This window comes from Elephas maximus, chromosome 14, assembly GCF_024166365.1.
Source record: "Elephas maximus indicus isolate mEleMax1 chromosome 14, mEleMax1 primary haplotype, whole genome shotgun sequence".
In the NCBI taxonomy this organism is placed as follows: domain Eukaryota; kingdom Metazoa; phylum Chordata; class Mammalia; order Proboscidea; family Elephantidae; genus Elephas; species Elephas maximus.
The window spans coordinates 33,232,867-33,254,374 of NC_064832.1; the positions used below are offsets into that span (position 1 = coordinate 33,232,867).

General features: G+C 43.5%; 1 protein-coding gene across 12 annotated transcripts in view; it reads left to right on the plus strand.

Annotated features, from left to right (window-relative positions):
* The first annotated feature begins 687 nt into the window (after nucleotides 1-687).
* Nucleotides 688-21,508, plus strand: part of RUBCNL (rubicon like autophagy enhancer) — a 162,932-nt gene continuing 142,111 nt past the window's right edge. For 3 of the 12 annotated variants that reach the window (XR_007513175.1, XR_007513174.1, XM_049853347.1), the window contains exon 1: nucleotides 3,416-5,087. The gene's annotated coding sequence lies outside the window, so the exon portion shown is untranslated. Of the gene's footprint in view, nucleotides 850-3,414; nucleotides 5,088-5,120; nucleotides 5,246-21,508 lie in introns of those variants that run through there. The other 9 variants (XM_049853343.1, XM_049853348.1, XM_049853349.1 and 6 more) reach the window with 9 other exon arrangements.

Consider the following 21,508-nt stretch of genomic DNA (forward strand, 5'->3'; position numbering starts at 1 on the left):
TTGAACCGCTCCATAGGGTTTCCAAGGAGTGCCTCGTGGATTTGAACTATTAAGCTTTTGGTTAGCAGCCAAACTCATAACCGCTACACCCTAAAAAAAAAAAAAAAACACCCTAGAGCCCCTAAAAAAACAAAACAAAACAAAAACTAGTTGCCTTCTAGTTGATTTCGACTCATGGCACAAATGGTTAAACACCTGACCACTAACCAATAGGTTGGTGATATGAACCCACCCAGAGGTGCCTCGGAAGAAAACCCTGACGATCTACTTTCAAAAGGTCAGTCTTGATGACCCCATGGGGTTCTGCTCTGCATATATGGGGTCGCCATGAAAATAGGGCAACATTTGTTAAAATGCAAGAAAATAATTTCCAGGGGCAGGGACCCTCTCTCAGCGTATTTCTTTAACTCCAAAGAAGTATCGCGTCATGATAATGGATTTTTGAGTCAGGCAGGTGGAAAAGAAACTGAAGCAAGCCAAGCACAGCTTCCCTGAGTTCCTTCACTCCCTGACACATGTTTTGGCTTCCCACCCATGTAGGACCCTCCCTCCTTTTTCCCTGGCCTTCTGTGTGGTGATGATGCCACTTGGCTCCTTCTGGTGCCTTATTATCCAGTTTGCTTCATCTCATTTCCTTCCTTTTTTGTACAGAGACTGACTTCCCTGTTGCTGCTGCTGTCGGCTGAGTTCAAAAACAGGGTCATATCTCTGCTTAGGGCACAACTCACTTTTCGTGAAGTCTGCCTGGTCTTTGGAGGGGAGCTGCCGGACTTCTCATCTCCTGAGGCTGTCCTGACAACAGCGGAGCTGTGACAGCGGTGCTGAGCATCAGCCCCACTAGCGAAAGTGGTGAGTTGTTCCATGACAGTCTCAATTCTCTCAAGCCCTGGGTCTTGGGGCACTGTGACCTGGAAGATCACCTTCCCCATGAAAAACCAAACCCAAACCAGCCTCTTTTTCCCGCATGGTGCTTGGTTTGTAACCTTCAGCGACTTTCTCAGAATAGTCCAGTGAATTAGGCAGTTTCGGAAAGTTCACCACACAGAATGTAGCGTTTGGAAAATTCTAGATGCCCGAGGGGACAGGTCAGATTTTCAGTGACTGTTCCTAATTGAAAGCTCTATCCTTGAACTTTCTTAGTTCTGGAGACAGTCTTCCTGAATGTGGACCTCCTTTATCCTAGCTACATGCTGAAAGTAGATATTCAAATTTAACAGTATGCCCCACACAACACGGGTCAGGCCAGCCAAATGGATCTTCTGCTAAAGTTGATTTCAAATGTGGCTTCAGAGTAACGCTTTGAAGAGGTTCGAACCCCTGCTAAGAATCGGCATTTCTGACAAGCTCTCAGGAAGTTATACAGAAAAAACCATATAACTTCCTGAGAACTTGAGAGAAATGCAAATTCTCACAGTGGTTCAAAGGAGAACAAACCAGCTCGAAGCCCTGCTTTAGAGGGAGCTGACAAAAGTCACCCTTCACCTTGGTCCTAAATCTCCTAGCCTCTTGTCCAGAATGCTTTGCCTGTTTTTCTTCCCTTGCGCTATGCAGTCTGCCACCTAGCACAGTTCTTTGTGGGTAGCAGACTGACTTTGTGTGACTTTTCTCATTTTAAGATTCTCTCTGCTTCCTCCTGACACCTCTTCCCTTTTAAAAATTCCTGAAACAGACTCTTGATTCCTCTGTTTCATTACTCTTCTGTGTCTTGCTCATGACAAGATGGAAATTGGATGTAAGGTTTGATACCTATGTGCCTTAGTCATCTAGTGCTGCTATAACAGAGACAGTACAAATGGATGGCTTTAACAAAGAGAAGTTTATTTTCTCATGGTAAAGTAGGCTAAGAGTCCAAATTCAGGGTGTCAGCTCTGGGGGAAGGCTTTCTCTCTCTGTTGGGTCTGGAGGAAGGTCTTTCTTGTCAATCTTCCCCTGCACTAGGAGCTTCTCTGCACAGGAACCCTGGGTCTAAAGGATTCGCTCTGCTCCTGGTGCTTCTTTCTTGGTGGTATGAGGTCCCCAACTCTCTGCTTGCTTCTCTTTCATCTCTTAAGCGATAAAAGGTGGTGCAGTCCACGCCCCAAGGAAATTCGCTTTACATTGGATCAGGGAGGTGACCTGAGTAAGGGCGGTGTTACAATCCCACCTTAATCCTCTTAACATAAAATTACAATCACAAAATGGAGGACAAACACACAATACTGGGGCTCATGGCCTAACCAAGTCGATACATACATTTTTGGGGGGACATAATTCAATCCATGACACTATGTGACCCAGTATTTGATAGATACACCTGCCTTCAAACCCTGGCTGTGCTACTTACCAGCTGTGTGACCTTAGGCAAGTTACTTAACCTCTCTGTGACACAGTTTCCTCCTCTGGGAAACAGGTATAATGACTTATCATCTTAGGAATGTTGATAGGATCAGTTTAAGATAACTAGGAAGAGTGTCTGGATGGTGCAAACGGTTGACAAGCTCAGTTGCTAACTGAAGAGTTGGAGGTTTGAGTCCACCCAGGGGCACCTTGGAAGAAAGGCCTGGCTATCTACTTCTGAAAAATCAGCCATTGAAAACCCTATGGATACCGGTCTCACCCTGTCTGGAGCAAAGGAGAATGAAGAAAACCAGAGAAACAAGGAAAACAGTACTCCTGAGGACTAATGGGCCACATGAACCACAGCCTCCACTAGCCTGAGCCCAGAAGAACTAGATGGTACTTGGCTACCACCACCAACCATCCTGACATGGATCACAAGAGAGGGTCCCAGAGCAGGAGAAAAATGTAGAACAAAATTCAAATTCACAAAAAAAGACCAGTCTGACAGAGACTGAGGAACCAGCAAGACCATGGCCCCCGGATACCTCACAAAAAAAGACCAGTCTGACAGAGACTGAGGAACCAGCAAGAGTATGGCTCCCAGATACCCTTCTAACTCAAACTAAAGACACTCTTGAAGTTCACCTTTCAGCCAAAGATTAAAAAAAAAAATGCTGTCGAGTTGATTCTGGCTCACAGGGACCCTATAGGACAGAGTAGAACCACCCCATAGGGTTTCCAAGGAGTGGCTGGTGGATTCGAACTGCAGGCTTTTTGGTCAGCAGCCAAGCTCTTAACCACTGCACCACCAGAGCTCCAGCCAAATGTTAGACAGGCCTATAAAACAATAACACACATGATCTTAGATCAATCAAGTATATAAGACCAAAAGGGCAATACCTGCCCAAAAGCAAAGATGAGAAGGCAGGAAGGGACAGGAAAACTGGACAAATGGAAACGGGGAACCCAGGGTGGAAAGGGGAAAGTGCTGACATAGTATGGGGCTTGCAACTAATGTCATGAAATAATCTGTGTATAAATTTTTTAAAGAGAAACTAATTTGTTCTGTAAACTTTCTTTCACTTAAAACTTTCACAATAAAAAACCAAACCACCCCCCCCCCGCCCCCAAAAAAACGACTCTATGGAGCACAGTTCCACTCTGACGCACGGGGTCACCATAAGTCAGAATCAACTCCACCGCAACTGTTTTAGGGAAAGCGCCTAGCACATAGCTGATGCTCAACGAATGTCACACACCCAACACCCTTTTCTGTCTCACTTAGTTTAATGCAAGCTTCACCAGTCTGACCTTCAGCTGACCTGAACTTAGGGCAGAATCCCAAAGGTCCAGAATTCTTTCAGATCTAGACTGGTCTAGCCTCCAGTCAGGCTTCCCTCAATGGAAGTGAGATGACTGGTAACTAGTATTCACCGTGACTGTGTGATATTTCCTCATTTCTCCATCTGAAGAAGACAGTGACTGGTACATGGTGCCACCCCTAACCCTCCGTGCCAAGGAAGGGGATGTTCCTAGAGACACCAGGCAAGTAAAGCCCCAAATAACAGTGGCCTTGGTCTACAACCTGGAAAAGAAAAAGGACAAAGCCAGGGAAGCACGGGGCAGTGTGGTGGGATCTAGTTTAACCAAGCAGAAGGGACTCTTCCAAGAAAGCCAGGACCGGTTCACCTGCCTGCTGTCACTGGTGCTGGTAGCTCTAAGGTTCTTTTTTAGAGACGTTAGGGCACTGCTCAGGCGCGTAGAAGCTCGTTGTGCGCTCAGCCGTCCTAACAGAGTCTGGGTGTCTGTGAAAACCCCGTGTATCCGTGGACAGCGTCTTCCCAAGCACCCACCGGTGTGCGCAGTACTACCGGAAGCACACCCTGTGATGGAATTACAGCTCTTCGCTGCAAGAGAGCAAGGTGAAGACTGGGTCCCACGAAAAGACAGTGCTACCGGTAAGGTCCTCAGAGTCGGGCTCTGCGCACCTCAGCTCGCACTCCGAGTAAGGTGTGGGTCCTCGGTGGGCCCAAGATTTTCAGCGCAGACTTAACTAATTACCCGTCTTATTCACGAGGATCGATCTTCATTTCAGGACTGAAAGTTAAATACTGCTGTTTGAGGACGTTGGGAATTCATTTCTGCTAGGTCTCTTCTGGAGCCCTGGTGACACAAAGGTTAAGAGCTCGGCTGCTAACCAAAAGGTTGGCAGTTCGAATTCACCAGCCGCTCCTTGGAAACCCTATGGGGCAGTTCTATTCTGTCCTGTACAGTCGCTCTGAGTCGTAATTGACTCCACGGCAATGGGTTTAGTTTTTTGGTTGTCTCTTTTACCTTCTTATTTCGACCCTGAAAGTGCGGCTCGGTCAGGACCCTTGGCGAGGGCAGGGCCTGATTCTGGGAGGCAGGATGGTGAGAGGGGCGCACGCTGCTCCTCGCTGTCCCCAGCCGCGTCGCCCAGGGTCGTGCGGGGTTAAGGGACGGGGCAGCGGGGTTTGGGAACGCCCCCCACTTCCTTCCAGCTGCGGTGCTGGGCATCTCCTTCACGCAGCGGGCCAGGAGCGGCGCTTCGCTTCCCTGGTGCGCTTCAGTGAGCGCGGCGGTAGCTCTCGCTGCCTGTAGGGTAGGACCGGCGGCCTTGGTGCCGCGTCTTCTAGTTCCTTCTACCTCCCGCTGGGGGGCGCGGAGAGTGCGGGTCGCTACCCCGAGCCGCGCGGACGAAGTGGGGGACGCGCTGCCCTCACCTGGAGCAGCTCTCCACTGCCCGGGTGAGCAGGGCGCGGGAGGCGAGGGGAGCTGGACTGGGAAGAGAAAGAGGAAGAGGAAGGCGGGAGTAGGGGAAGGGGAGGTCAGAGAAGAGGAGGATGGTGGGAGGAGCGCTGGAGAGGCTTGCAGAGACTGCGCGGGCCTGGCCGGGAATCCCAGGGTAGGTCAGGGCAGTGGCTGGGGGCCTCTGGGAGCGTGTAGGAGGGGGCTCCCCGGCCGAGATGGCCGATTTTTCTGGCGCTGACTTTGCAAGGCGGGGGTGGTCCTGTGCTCGGGGTGGGCCAGGAAGGGCGCAGAAACGAGGACCTTAGGGCACTTTGCTCAGGACGACTCGCAGTGAGCAGAGCCGACGCCCAGCGTGGACCAGTGCGCTGGTTTCCGGACTCGGGTTTTTTTTGGGTTCTGCAAACGCTAGAACGCAGACTGCGAAGGCCGGATGAGGGCCTCCACCCCAACACGCCCAAGCCGGTGAATATCTGGCGGCAGGAAAACAACAGCTCCTGTTACTTAACGGAGCTAGGATGGAGGGTGAAGGCGCGGCGTGTTGTTTGCTCCGAGCGCCCTTCGTTAAGTCCACCTGCTGAGATTGCAGCGGGAAAAGCTGAATTGCTGCCTTCCACCCCCACCCCCGCTCGACAGTGATCGCGCGGTGGGGTTTGCTTCAGACCCCCTCAGAAATAGGTGCTGTCAGCTAGGGGAATTTGGAGAGCCTTCAGAAGAGCGACGATTTAGTCCTAAATGGGGTTGAGACTCAAAGGGTATATTGGAAGAGCAGCCTTTACTGTGTCGTTACAATGGAATTTGGAAGAATCTCTGAATTAAAGAAGTCATGGAAAAGCACCAGGGACTGAGAGTCAGCAAACTTGGGTTTCCTAGAACTTATGCTATAGAGTCGCTATGAGTCGGAATCGACTCCATGGCACTGGGTTTGGTTTTTTGGTTTTATCCTAACGCTAAATAACTGCCAAGCCTTGGCAAGTCATGAAACCTGGTTGAACCTTGGTTTCCTTGTCTGAGAAGAGGGAGAATAACTCCCGCCCTAACTCACTGGGTGGTCGAGAGATAAAATGAACCAGAGGGAGGGAGGTGTTTTCAAAACTATAAAATCAGGTGTTACGGCTTTGCTGCTCCACCCCTCACCCCCATGGGGGCCAACAGAAGCAGGTTTGGAGCATCGGGTTAAGGCAGCAGCTTAACAAGGGTTAAAGACATTGCTGGAGTTGTCATTATTACCTGTCCAAAGCGGCCTCTTTCTCAATCCCTGGTTGTAATTCCTCTTTACTGCACCGTTACTGAAAATGCCCGTTACCGTATGACATAGGAGACAGGAACTTTGCTTTTTCATCAGGTTTCTTAGGGCCCAGTACCAGGAGTGGGGAGGTGCCAGGACCGTTGATGAAAATTCAGGGTCATGGCTTCTGGGGAGTTAGATTTGATTAGATATTTTCCTCATGCAGCCATTTAACTTCCAAAGCACTGTCGGGCTTCTACAGGTAGAGTTCTTGTTGTTAGAAGACAGGACAGTCGGTGACAGGCAACCAAGACTTAGGAGCATTTTCATCTGAATGGCCTTTAAACAAGTTGCTCTTAGTTGATTCTGACTCATGGTGACCCCATGTGTGTCAGAGTAGAACTATGCTCCATAGGGTTTTCAGTGGTCGATTTTACAGAAGTAGATTGCCAGGCCTTTCTTTTGAGGTGCCTCTGGGTGAACTCAAACCACCAACCTTTCCTTAGCAGCTAAGTGTGTTAACGCTTTGCACCACCCAGGGACTCCCTGAACCGTCTTTAGAGGAAGACAACGAGATAAAGCAAGACTGCATTGCTTAGTAATACATTTTTGCCACCCATCTGAAGGCACTCAAATATAGCACTGATAAATATGAATAGTTTCCCTTGTTGTTAAATTTAGATTCACACTTCTAAATGGGAAGGAGAAATTCTTCACATGGTTGGTTATGTTACTGTTAAAATTTAAGCAGTTCTTGGATAAGCATGGTCAACCTTCCAGAGATGGTAAACTTCAGCGGTACTAGTGCCTTGTAAACCTATTGTATCTTTTCATAATACCCAATAAGATCTCTGACTAATGTTTCCGTTTTAATTAAAAGGAGTTGAAGGATGGTGCAGTTAAGAGCTTAGGAAATAAAATTAAAACCAAGCCCCCTGCCGTTGAGTCGACTTCTACTCATAGCATCTCTATAGGACAGAGTAGAACTTCCCCGTAGGGTTTCCAAGGCTGTAATCTTTATGAAGCAGACTGCCTCATCTTTTTACCACGGAGGGGCTGGTGGGTTCAAACCACCCACCTTTCTGTTAGCAGCCGGTTCATTAACCACACTGCATCACCAGGACTCCTTGGGAAATAAAATTTGGACTCCTTAATTGAGCTTTTTTATACTGAACTGTAAGTTGTTAGTAATAGTGATGGTGATAATAAAGCTAACTTTTACAGAATATAGTGTGTCAGGCGGAGATAACACATTACAATTCATTTAGTTCTCACGACAATCCTGTGAAGAAACTGAAGCTCAGAGGGGTTAAGTACCTTGCTTAAGGTCACACAGCCCACAGCTAGTAAGTAATTAATTTCTCCTCAGATTTGCATAAAAATTATTTGACTTGGACTCTTGTTTATTAAAAGAAATATCTGCACCATGTTTTATCCCACATATACAGGCAGCAGAAAGAGTGAGACTAGGGGCTCAAAAGCAAGGTTCTCAGGGTCCGACCCTGAGTGGGCTGCTAGTGGCTATGTGATCGTTGTTTTACTTCCTCTTTCTGGGCCTCGGTTTTCTCATCTGTAAAGCAGTGGTAATAATCTAATATTGAATGAGCTCTTTATTTTGTACTGGAACATCAAGTGTGAACTGTGAAAGTGAAATACATTCCAGGCTATAAGAGGAAGTATCAGATTCACATGTAAGAGTGGGGGCTGGAAAATGCCAGATGAGTAGAAGCTGAGACAAACTACACACCATTACAACAATTACATTGAAAAAGTGATTTTAAAAAGCTTTCGTTCTGTTATTGGATCCTTGGCTTTGCATTTACAACCAGAGATAAATACAGATGTAAATTAGACCTCAAAGTCTTCCACAGGTAATGAAAAGAACCCACTGCTGGCAGGTGGTTTTATCCAGTTGGTTTCAGGTGATGAAAATTGAAGGTGAGATTTTTCTTTTCCCTATGTACACTCTTCTGCATTCTTTTATGCCAACAAGCTATAATGAATCAGAAAACTGGGTGACTTAAAACAACTGAGTCTTGAAAATGTATGTAAGCACTTTCCTATTCCCTTTTAACTTGAAAATCATTCTTAGAAGACAGCTTTTGGGATAGTCAATTTAAACGTAGTAGGGAAGGAGTCTTGTACTTTTATATATTCATGCACATGTATTTTTTAAAAATAATTTTTATTGTGCTTTAAGTAAAAGATTACAAATCAAGTCAGTCTCTCACATAAAACCCATATACACCTTGCTACGCACTCCCAATTTCTCGCCCCCTAATTTTATTTTTTTTAATGAGACAGCCCGCTCTCTCCCTCCACTCTCTGTTTTTGTGTCTATTTCGCCAGCTTCTAACCCCCTCCACCCTCTCATATTCCCTCCAGGCAGGAGATGCCAACACAGTCTCAAGTGTCCACCTGATCCAAGAAGCTCACTCTTCACCAGCATCCCTCTCCAACCCATTGTCCAGTCCAATCCATGTCTGAAGAGCTGGCTTCAGAAATGGTTCCTATCCTGGGCCAAGAGAAGATCTGGAGCCATGACCACCAGGGTCCTTCTAGTCTCAGTCAGACCATTAAGTCTGGTCTTATGAGAATTTGGGGTCTGCATCCCACTGCTCTCCTGCTCCCTCAGGGGTTCTCTGTTGTGTTCCCTGTCAGGGCAGTCACCGGTTGTAGCCGGGCACCATCTAGTTCTTCTGGTCTCAGGATGATGTAGTCTCTGGTTCATGTGGCCCTTTCTGTCTCTTGGGCTCGTAATTGCCTTGTGTCCTTGGTGTTCTTCATTCTCCTTTGATCCAGGTGGGTTGAGACCAATTGATGCTTCTTAGATGGCTGCTTGCTAGCGTTTAAGACCCCAGACGCCACTCTTCAAAGTGGGATGCAGAATGTTTTCTTCATAGATTTTATTATGCCAGTTGACTTAGATGTCGCCTGAAACCATGGTCCCCAGACCCCTGCCCCCACTATGCTGGCCTTCGAAGCATTCATTTGTTCAGGAAACTTCTTTGCTTTTGGTTTAGTCCAATTGTGCTGACCTCCCCTGTATTGTGTGCTTTCCCTTCAACTAAAGTAGTTCTTATCTACTATCTAATTAGTGAATGCCCCTCTCCCACCCTCGCTCCCTCCCCTCTCTCATAACCACAAAAGAATGTTTTCTTCTCAGTTTAAACTATTTCTCAAGTTCTTATAATAATGGTCTTACACAATATTTGTCCTTTTGCAACTGATTTCATTCAGTATAATGCCTTCCAGTTTCCTCCATGTTATGAAATGTTTCACAGATTCCTCACTGTTCTTTATCGATGCATAGTATTCCATTGTGTGAATATACCATAATTTATTTTTCTGTTCATCTGTTGATGGGCACCTTGGTTGCTTCCATGTTTTTGCTATTGTAAACAGTGCTGCAATCAACATGGGTGTGCATATATCTGTTTGTGTAAAGGCTCTTATTTCTCTAGGATATATTCCAAGGAGTGGGATTGCTGGATTGTATGGTAGTTCTATTTCTAGCTTTTTAAGGAAGTGCCAAATTGATTTCCAAAGTGGTTGTACCATTTGACATTCCCACCAGCAGTGTAGAAGTGTTCCAGTATCTCCACAGCCTCTCCAACATTTATTTTGTGTTTTTTGGATTAATGCCAGTCTTGTTGGAGTGAGATGGAATCTCATTGTAGTTTTGATCTGCATTTCTCTAATGGCTAATGATCATGAACATTTCCTCATATATTTGTTAGGTACCTGAATGTCTTCTTTAGTGAGTGTCTATTCATATTTTTTGCCCTTTTTTTATTTGGGTTTTTTGTCTTTTTGCAACTGAGTTTTTGCAGTGTCATGTAGATTTTAGAGATCAGGCGCTGATCAGAAATGCCATAGCTAAGAACTTTTTCCCAGTCCGTAGGTAATCTTTTTACTCTTTTGGTGAAGTGTTTGGATGAGCATAGGTGTTTGATTTTTAGGAGCTCCCAGTTATCTAGTTTTTCTTCTACATTCTTTTTAATGTTTTCTATACTGTTTATGCCATGTATTAGGGCTCCTAACGTAGTTCCTATTTTTTCTTCCATGATCTTTATCATTTCAGGTTTTATATTTAGGTCTTTGATCCATTTTGAGTTAGTTTTTGTGCATGGAGTGAGGTATGGGTCTTGTTTCATTTTTTTGCAGATGGATATCCAGTTATGCCATCACCATTTGTTAAAAAGACTGTCTTTTCCCCATTTAACTGTTTTGGGGCCTTTGTCAAATATCAACTGCTCATATGTGGATGGATTTATGTCTGGATTCTCCATTCTGTTCCATTGGTCCATGCATCTGTCGTTGTACCAGTACCAGGCTGTTTTGACTACTGTGGTGGTGTAACAGGTTCTAAAATCAGGTAAAGTAAGGCCTCCCACTTTGTTCTTCTTTTTCAGTAATGCCTTATTTATCCGGGGCCTCTTTCCCTTCCGTATGAAGTTGATGATTTGTTTCTCCATCTCATTAAAGAATGTCATTGGGATTTGGATCGGAATTGCATTAAATGTATAGATGGCTTTTGGTAGAATAGACATTTTTATAATGTTAAGTCTTCCTATCCACGAGCAAGGTATGTTCTTCCACTTACGTAAGTCTCTTTTGGTTTCTTGCAGAAGTGTACTGTGGTTTTCTTTGTACAAGTCTTTTACATCTCTGGTAAGATTTATTCCTAAGTATTTTATCTTCTTGGGGGCTACTGTAAATGGCATTGACTTGGTGATTTCCTCTTTGATGTTCTCTTGTTGGTGTAGAGGAATCCAACTGATTTTTGTATGTTTATCTTGTATCCTGATACTCTGCTGAACTCTTCTATTAGTTTCAGTAGTTTTCTGGAGGATTCCTTAGGGTTTTCTGTGTATAAGGTCATGTCATCAGAAAACAGAGATACTTTTACTTCTTCCTTGTCAGTCTGGATGCGCTTTATTTCTTTATCTAGCCTAATTGCTCTGGCTAGGACTTCCAGAACAATGTTGAATAAGAGTGGTGATAAAGGGCATCCTTGTCTGGTTCCCGATCTCAGTGGGAATGTTTTCAGGCTCTCTCCATTTAGGGTGATGTTGGCTGTTGGCTTTGTATAAATGCCCTTTATTGTGTTGAGGAATTTTTCTTCTATTCCTATTTTGCTGAGAGTTTTTATCATGAATGAGTGTTGAACTTTGTCAAATGCCTTTTCTGCATCAATTGATAAAATTATGTGATTCTTGTCTTTTGTTTTATTTATGTGGTGGATTACATTAATTGTTTTTCTAATGTTGAACCATCCCTGCATACCTGGTATGAATCCCACTTGGTCATGGTGAATTATTTTTTTGATGTGTTGTTGAATTCTATTGGCTAGAATTTTGTTGAGGATTTTTGCATCTACGTTCATGAGGGAGATAGGTCTATAATTTTCTTTTCTTGTGGTGTCTTTACCTGGTTTTGGCATCTGGGATATGGTGGCTTCATGGAATGAGTTTGAGAGTATTCCGTCCTTTTCTATGCTCTGAAACACCTTTAGTAGTAGTGGTGTTAACTCTTCTCTGAAAGTTTGGCAGAGCTCTGCAGTGAAGCCATCCGGACCAGGGTTTTTTTGTGTGTGTGTGTGAGTTTTTTGATTACCTTTTCAATCTCTTCTTTTGTTATGGGTCTGTTTAGTTGTTCTACCTCTGTTTGTGTTAGTTTAGGTAGGTATTGTGTTTCTAGAAATTCATCCATTTCTTCTAGGTTTTCAAATTTGTTTGAGTATAGTTTTTCATAGTAATCTGATATGATTCTTTTAATTTCAGTTGGGTCTGTTGTAATATCGCCCCTCCCTTTTCTCATTCAGGTTATTTGCTTCCTCTTCTGTTTCTCTTTTGTTAGTTTGGCCAGTGGTTTATCAGTTTTGTTGATTTTTTCAAAAAACCAGCTTTTGGTCTTGTTAATTCTTTCAATTGTTTTTTCTGTTTCCTATTTCATTTAGTTCAGCTCTTATTTTTATTATTTGTTTTCTTCTGGTGCCTGTGGGTTTCTTTTGTTGCTCTCCTTCTATTTGTTCAAGTTGTAGGGATAATTCTTTGATTTTGGCCCTTCTTTTGGATGCGTGCATTTATTGGTATAAATTGGCCTCTGAGTACCGGTTTTGCTGTGTCCCAAAGGTTCTGACAGGAAGTGTTTTCATTCTCATTGGATTCTCTGAATTACTTTATTCCATCCTTAATGTTTTCTATAATCCAGTCATTTTTGAGCAGGGTATTGTTCAGTTTCCAGGTGTTTGATTTATTTTCCCTGCTTTTCCTGTTACTGATTTCCAGTTTTATGGCCTTATGGTTAGAGAAGATGCTTTGTAATATTTCAGTGTTTTGTATTCTTCTAAGACTTGCTTTATGACCTAATATGTGGTGTATTCTAGAGAATGCTCCATGTCACTAGAGAAGAAAGCATACTTGGTTGCTTTTGGGTGGAGTGGTCTGTATATGTCTATGAGGTCAAGTTGGTTGATTGTGGCATTTAGATCTTCCGTGTCTTTATCGAGCTTCCTTCTGGATGTCCTGTCCTTCACCGAAAGTGGTGTGTTGAAATCTCCTACTATTATTGTGGAGCTGTCTATCTCACTTTTCAATGCTGATAGAGTTTGTTTCATGTATCTTGCAGCCCTGTTATTGGGTACATAAATATTTAATATGGTTATATCTTCTTGGTGTATTGTTCCTTTAGTCATTATATAGTGTCCTTCCTTATCCTTTCTGATAGATTTAACTTTAAAGTCCATTTTGTTAGAAATTAATATTGCCACTCCTGCTCTTTTTTGATTGTTGTTTGCTTGATATATTTTTTTCCATCCTTTGAGTTTTAGTTTGTTTGTGTCTCTAAGTCTAAGGTGTGTCTCTTGTAGGCAGCATATAGACAGATCTTGTTTTTTAATCCATTCTGCCACTCCCTGTCTCTTTATTGGTGCATTTAGTCCATTTACATTCAGGGTAATTATGGGTAGGTATGAATTTTTTTTTTTTTTTTATGAATTTAGTGCTATCATTTTGATGCCTTTTTTTGTATGTTGACGGTTTCTTTTTCCTGGTTGATTTTATGTGCTGAGTAGATTTTCTCTATATATTGTCCTTTCCTCATATTTGTTGTTATTGATTTTGTTTCTGCTGAGTCTGTATTTTTCCCTTGTATTTTATTTTGATGAGTAGGATAGTTTGTCTCCTTTGTGGTTACCTTATTATTTACCCCTGTTTTTCTAAATTTAAAACTTTTATTTCTTTGTATCTCCGTATCTTCGTTTCCATATGGAAGGTATATAATTATGTTTCTTAGTCCCTCTTTATTATTTTAATGTTGTCTTCTTTTATATAATAACATCACTGTTACCCTATTTTTGGCTTTTTTTTTTTATATATAACCTTGCTTTGTTTTTTTGCATTTCCCTGTCTGGGTTGACTTCTGGTTGCTCTGCCCAGTGTTCTAGTCTTGGGTTGATACCTGATATTATTGATTTTCTAACCAAAGAACTCCCTTTAGTATTTCTTGTAGTTTTGGTTTGGTTTTTACAAATTCCCTAAACTTCTGTTTATCTGGAAATGTCTTAATTTCACCTTCGTATTCAAGAGACAGTTTTGCTGGATACATGATTCTTGGCAGGCAGTTTTTTTCCTTCAACTTTTTAAATATGTCATACAATTGCCTTCTTGCCTGCATGGTTTCTGCTGAGTAGTCCGAGCTTATTCTTACTGGCTCTCCTTTGTAGGCGACTTTTCGTTTATCCCTTGCTGGTCTTATAATTCTCTCTTTATTTTTGGTTTTGGCAAGTTTGATTATAATATGTCTTGGTGACTTTCTTGTAACATCTACCTTATGTGGACTTTGATGAGCATCCTGGATAGATGTCTTCTCATCTTTCACAATATCAGGGAAGTTTCTGCCAACAAATCTTCAAAAATTTTCTCTGTATTTTCTGTTATCCCTTCCTGTTCTGGTACTCCAATCACTCTTAGGCTATTTCTCTTGATAGAGTCCCACATGATTCTTAAGGTTTCTTTACTTTTTAAATTCTTTTATCTGATTTTTCTTCAAATACATTTGTGCCAGGTGATTTATCTTTGAGTTCAGAAATTCTAGCTTCTACTTGCTCAATTCTGCTCCTCTGACTTTCTATTGAGTTGTCTAATTCTGTAATTTTATTGTTAATCTTCTGAATTTCTGAGTGCTATCTGTCTATGGATTTTTCCAGTTTATTAAACTTTTCGTTATGTTTCTGAATAATCTTTCTAATTTCTTCAGTTGCTTTATCTGTGTGTTCCTTGGTTTGTTCTGCGTATTGCCTCATTTCCTTCCGATGTCTTGAAGGGTTCTGTATATTAAACTTTTGTATTCTGCATCTGGTAATTCCAGGAATGCACGTTCATCTAGAAGATCCCTGGATTCTTTGTTTTGAGAGCCTGTTGAGGTGATCATGGTCTGTTTCTTTGTGTGACTTGGTATTGACTGTTGTCTCTGAGCCATATATAAGTTATTGTATTAGTTTATGCTTGGTTATTGGGTAGTAGCTGCTTGCTTTGTTTTGTTTTGTTATGCCCATATGGGTTGCTTGAGTGAGCTAGCTTGATTATTTTCACCTTTGGAGCTCTGGTGTCCTGTCTCCAGTTGGCTAGAGCTGTTGTCAGGTATATCAGTCTAGGAGTCCATTCAGTTTTCTTGTATGAATTCAGCTCCGGTTTCCAGGTAGCCGATATCAAGTGTGTGTTACAGGCTCTGTCCTACAGTCTTAGAGGGGCAGGGGTGATTGGCATATATACTGGTATCTGATTGCAGCAGGGGGCCACTCTCTGAGCAAGGTAGGTGGCTGAGAACCGACCCCCAAGTGGCTCTGAGGAAAACACATCTCTGTTCCTTAGAGCATACTGGTGGGTGGGTTCTGCAGAGGGACCATAGGCACCCAAAGTTTTTGGTTGTAAGGACTGGGAGGTACCAGTTATCTTTGGACCCCAAAGATAACTTGTGGGTGGCTGGGTGACCTAAGTGGAGCTGCCAGTCCTTAGGTCCTTGATGTGGGTAGGTGAGGAACTTGTTTAATAGGCAAAGCAATGTCAAATGTCAAACACACAGCTGAAATGGTTGGAGTCTGCCAACAAGGGCCTGTTGTCTCAAAATAGGCCCACACAGGTCCATGCAGAAGGGAAAGGTGCTCAAGGTCCACGGACAGTTTATGCCTGGACAGGAGCTGCTTCTGTCCTGAGCTCCCCCTCTTAATGGAGCTAGCAAATTATCTTTTGCCACCAGTTGCAAACTTTTTCCTTCCCCAAGGCCGGGAGGACGGCTCCAGGGGCTCACCAGGGTCTATCTCAGGCCCAGGTATTCAGCCCCTGAAGCCGGCTTGGGGGTGGGGGTGGGGCAGGGTAAAATATACGGAAGTACTTTGCTTTTGCTGGGAGCGTCATTCTCCTCAGGTTCCAGAGGTGAGTGGGCTGTGTGGCTGGCTGCTTCTTCCTGCGGAAACTCTGGCCAAATGCTAGTACCAGCCTGCTGTCACCGCCGCGGCTCCAAGAATGGTGCCTGAGGGCTCCCCACGATTCAGGTCCGGTAACTCCTCTCCACTTCTGAATGGCCTCTTCCTCCCCCTGCTCCTCAGTTCGTTGTCTAAGCTTGCCTTTGATGCTGAGGGCTCCAAGCTTGTCACAAATATACTTGTTTCACTTGTTTTTTCGGGTCTTTGTTGTAAAGAGGGCTTGATGGAAGCATCTGTCTATTCCACCATCTTGGCGCCGCCTCTCTGCACATGTATTTTTTAATAGGCTTTCCCTGAGTGTGCAAACAGTTCAGTGCTTGGCTACTGACCAAAAGGTTGGCTGTTTGAATTTGCCCAGAAGTACCCTGGAAGAAAGTCCTGACGATCCACTTCCAAAAGATCACAGCCATTGAAAACCCCGTGGAGCACTTTTCTACCCCAGCACACATGAGGTCACCACAAGTCAGAATCGACACGATGGTAGCTTTTACTTTTCTTCCCAGAATAGTTTTAGGTTTACAGAAGAATTGTGCAGGAAGTACAGAGCGTTCCCTTTCACCCTCTCCTCCCTGCACACTGTTTCTCCTGTTAGCATATTGGGTTCCTGTGGTACGTTTGTTACAACTGATGAACATACGTTTGTTACAACTGATGAACAAATACTGATACATTATTACTAACTAAGGCCCATAGTTCACACGGTTCACTCTGTGTTGCACAGTTCTATAAACCCATTAGCCGTCAAGTCCCTTTTGACTCATAGCGACCCCGTAGGACAAAGTAGGGCTGCCCCATAAGGTTTCCTTAGCCTTTTGGTTAGCAGCTGTAGCTCTTAACCACTGTGCCACCAGGGCTTTGTACAGTTCTATAGATTTTGATAAATGTTTAAAATCATGTATCCACTATTATAATATCATATAGAATAGTTTCAGTGCCATAAAATGCGTATATATTTTTTAAGGGTATTAAGAATAGGGCTTAAATTGTCAAAGCATTTGAACCATCTTTTTTTTTTTATAATCTATATGAAAGGTCTGTGGTGGCACAGTGGTTAAAGCACACAGCTGCTAACCAAAAGGTTGGTGGTTTGAACTCACCAGCCACTCCATGGTAGAAAGATGCGGCAGTCTGCTTCCATAAAGATTCCAGCCTTGGAAACCCTATGGTGAATTTTTACTCTGTCTTATGGGGTTGTTATGAGTTGAAATTGACTAGATGGCAACGGTTATGACCTATATGGAGCCCCTGGGTATGCAAACAGTTAAGTGCTCAATGAGCTGAAAGTTTGGCAGTTTGAACCCACCTAGAGATGCCTAGGAAGAAACACCTAGCAATCTGCTTCTGAAATTTCGAAGCCTTAGAAACTGTAGGGAGCACAGTTCCACTCTGCAATGCATGGAGACTTGTGTTAGAGCAGAACTGCACCCCACAGAGTTTTCAATGCCTGATATTTCAGAAGTAGATTGCTGGTCCTTCTTCCAAGTCATCTCTTGGTGGACTCAACTGCCAACCTTTCAATGGAATACGTTAACCGTTTTCACTACCCAGGGGCTCCCACTCTCAGAGTGTTGGTTTCTGTGGATATCTGTGCTGAGGGTTGTAAACAGGCCACCCTCAGTGGTAGTGCCGCACCAGGCTTGGTGGATTTTGATATTCTGGGGAGATAATTGGGTCCACAAGATTTAAAAATTGCTCCTTCACTCTTGTGTTTGAGAAATTAGGGCTCAATTCGTTTAGTCTGGGCCTCTTGGGTCTTGGCGTGTTGAAAATAGCCCCTGACGTTTGTGTGTCTTAGTACCAAAGAAATGCTTCATTATTCACTTTAAGTGCCCTTCTTTTATGATACTCTGAAAATAAAGATTGTTGTTTGCTTGCTTCACCTTATTCCAAACAATGCTATTTGCTCACAGATCAACTTTCTGTTTCTTAATCAAGAATAGGTTTCTCCTCCACACCCTTTGGATGTTGCCTGGATTGCCATGGTGGCTGCAACAGTGGGCTCAGACATAGCAACAATTGTGAGACTGGCTCAGGACCAGACAGTATTTTGTTTTGTTGTACACAGGGTCACAATGAGTCGGAACCAACTTGACAGCACCTGAAAGCAATTTAGAAACCAGGAGAGTTGACGTTTGTCAGGGACTGGCAAGCATGGTAATAGATGGAACCACCTTGAAGGAGACTGACTTAGTCGAGGGCCGAGGACACTGAGCTGGAGGGGAGGAGGGTGGTACTTTGGTCTGAGTTCTTTGCCCACTGTAGTTCTCTTGGCATAGCTCCCCTAGCAGCTTCCAGAAGTCACATTTGGATGCCTTAGCTTCTTTGTGACTCTAGGAATTTCTTGTACATCTGTGTGGCACATTTGCATTGGCTCGCGTTCTTGGGCGTTCTTTCTACACCGTTTGACTCGTTTTTGGATCCCTAGAATACGGCACGTAGAAGGTTCAGTCCTTTACTTGGTAGTACTTATCGTGTACCTACTGTAGATGCTGGGATGCAGCAATGAACAGAGCTGACCCAAATTCCTGCCCTCGTGGAGTTGATATGTGAGTATAGGGAGCCGGAGGGTAAACAGAGAATACAGTGCCTAATGCAGGTGCTTACAATGCTGTGGAGACAAGGGTAGATGTAGGAGCCAGACCGCCTGGGTTTGAAACATGCCTCTGCTTCCTATCTGGGCTTCAATGTTTCATAAAATGGGGATAGTATGAAAGCTACCTCAGAGGGTTGTGTGATGGGTTGATTTGCGTGCCCCTAAAAGATGTGTTCAAGTCCTAACCCCCAGGACCTTGTTTGGAAGTAGAGTCTTTGCAGATGTAATTAGTTAAATTAACATGAGGTTATTCTAGAGTCGGGTGCATCCTAATCGAGTATGACTGGTGTCCTTATATAAAGAGAAGAGCCACAGAGATGGACAGACACACATGTGTAGACAGATGCAGAGATTGGAGTTACACCGCCACAAGCCGAGGAATGCCTGGGGTTACCAGGAGCTAGGAAAGAGGAGAAAGCGTCCTCCCCTAGAGCCTTCAGAGATAGCTTGGTCCTCTGACACCCTGAATTCAGACTTCAGCCTCCAGAACTGTGAGATCTTACGTTTCTGTGGTTTTTAGCCACATAACGAATAACCAATTGCTGTCGAGTCAATTCTGACTCACTGTGACCCCGTGTGTGTCAGAGTAGAACTGTACTCCATAGGGTTTTCAAAGACTGAATTTTCAGAAGTAGATCACCAGTCATTTCACCCAAGGCACATGTGGGTGGTCTTGAACCTTCAACCTTTTGGTTAGCAGCTGAGGGCATGAACTGTTTGCATCACTCAGGGACTCCGTAAGCCGCAAAGTTTGTGGTGATTGGTTACGGCAGTCCTAGAAAATCTCAATTACAGGTTGCTGTCAGGATTAAGTGTGCGTGTGTGTGGGGAGTGCATGTGTGTGTGTGCACATATGTGTGCAGACGTGTATAAAATTTAGAACAGTGCCAACACATAGGAAATGCCTTATAAATGTTAGTTACGAAGATGATGATGATGAGATCAGAACATGAATGCTAAGGAGAAAAATAGGGCGGTAAAGGCAGATCATGTAGGACCTATAAGGCTTTGGTTTTTGAAAGGGTCTTGGGAAAGGTCTCAGTCAGAAGGTGACATTAGAATTAAGAAATTAAAGGAGGTGGGTGATGAATCTTATAAATACTGGGAGAAGAGTGTTGTAAGTGAAGGAAGGCCCAGAGGCAGTGAAAGCCAGGTGAGCTGGATGAAGAGGGCAGCAGGGTTGCTGAGGGGGAGAGGAGGGAGGGAAAGGGGAAGGAAGCAAGAGATGAACATCTCTTACTGAAAAATTGGAGTTAACTGTAAAGAGAACAGTGTAACAATGAACTCCTGTGTACCCTTCTCCAAGCTTCAACCGTTACCAACATGTTGTTGTTGTTAGGTGCCTTTGAGTCAGTTCTGACTCATAGTGACCCTATGCACAACAGAAAACAGTGCCTGGTCCTGCGTGATCCTCACAATTATTGTTATGCTTGAGCCCATTGTTGCAGCCACTGTATCAATCCATCTCACTGAGGGTCTTCCTCTGTTTCACTGACCCTCTACTTTACCAAGCATCGTGTTCTTCTCCAGGGACTGGGCCCTCCTGATAACTTGCCCAAAGTTTGTGAGACAAAGACTCACCATCACTGCTTCTAAGAAGCATTCTGGTTGTACTTCTTCCAAATCAGATTTGTTCCTTCTTTTGGTGGTCCATGGTATATTCATTATTCTTTGCCAGCACCATAATTCAAAGGTGTCAATTCTTCTTCGGTCTTCCTTATTCATTGCCCAGCTTTCACATGCATTTGAGGCAACTGAAAACACCATGGCTTGGATCAGGCGCACCATAGCCTGACATCTTTGCTTTTTTTTTTTTTTTTAACACCTTAAAGAGGTCTTTTGTAGCAGATTTACCCAATGGAAATCAACATGGCCAATCATATTTTGTCCATACCCTCACTGGCACTTTCCACTGTATTATTTTAGGTCAAATTTAATAAATTTTATCTTAAATGCTTCTGTATGCATTCCTAAAAGATAGGAACTTAAAAAAAAAAGAAAACTATTATTACCTAGGATATTTTAAAGTAATATCAATAAATCCTTTATATCATAAAAAAATTATTCACAAATTGCATTTGACTAAAAGGACTCTGAAGTCTCTTTTATCTTTAACAGTTTCCCTTTCTTCTTTTTTTTTAAATAATACTTTTTTATGTTTTAGGTGAAAGTTTACACACCAAATTAGGTTCCTCTTTAACAAATTTTATGCAAATTGTTCTATGCCTTTGGTTACAATTTTTACAATGTGTCAGCATTCTCTTTATTTCCCTTCTGTTTGCTCTGTTTCCATTGATCTAGCTTCCCTGTGCCTCCTTGCCATCTCATCTTTGCTTTTGGGTAGCTGTTGACAATTTGGTCTTGTCTAGTTAATTGTTTAAGGGAGCACAGTACTCACTGGGGATGTTGTTTACTTTATAAACCGATCTGTTATTTGGCTGAAAGCTGACCTGCTGAAATAGCTTCAATTCCAAGTGGAAGGGCATAGCAAGGGTGGGGGGATGTTAGAGGGGGCACAAGATGAGACACTGAATGACGTTCCTAGGTGCAACAAATATGAAAGGTGCCTGATGAGGCAGCTGGACAAGAAGGGGGAAGGCGTTTCTGCTGACACATCGCCACTGTCAACGTCTATTCATCTTGAAGTTGGGAGAGGGGTCGCAATTTAGAGATTGCCCTTGGGCACTTGTTACTTTGTTTAGCCTGTATTGGTCCGTTAGTTTTGGCCTTTATTTAGGAATCTGAGTTTTGTTCTACATTTTTCTCCCATTCTATCCAGGACCTTCTATTGTGTCCCTGGTCAGAACTGTAGGTAGCGGTAGCCGTGCACCATCTAGTGCTTTTGGTCTCAGGTTAGAAGAAGCTGTGGTTCACGTGGGTTGTTAGTCCCATGGACTAGTTTTTTCTTTAAGCCTTTTATTTCCTTCATTCTCTTTTGCTCCATATGAGTACAGACCAATAGTTATATCTTAGATGACTACTTGTAAGCTTTCAGATGCTGCTCACCAAACTAGGATATAGAACATTATCTTTGTGAACTATGTTATGCCAATTGACTGAGTTGTCCCCCAAGACTATGGTCGCAAGCCTTTTGACCCAGTAAGCCAATCCT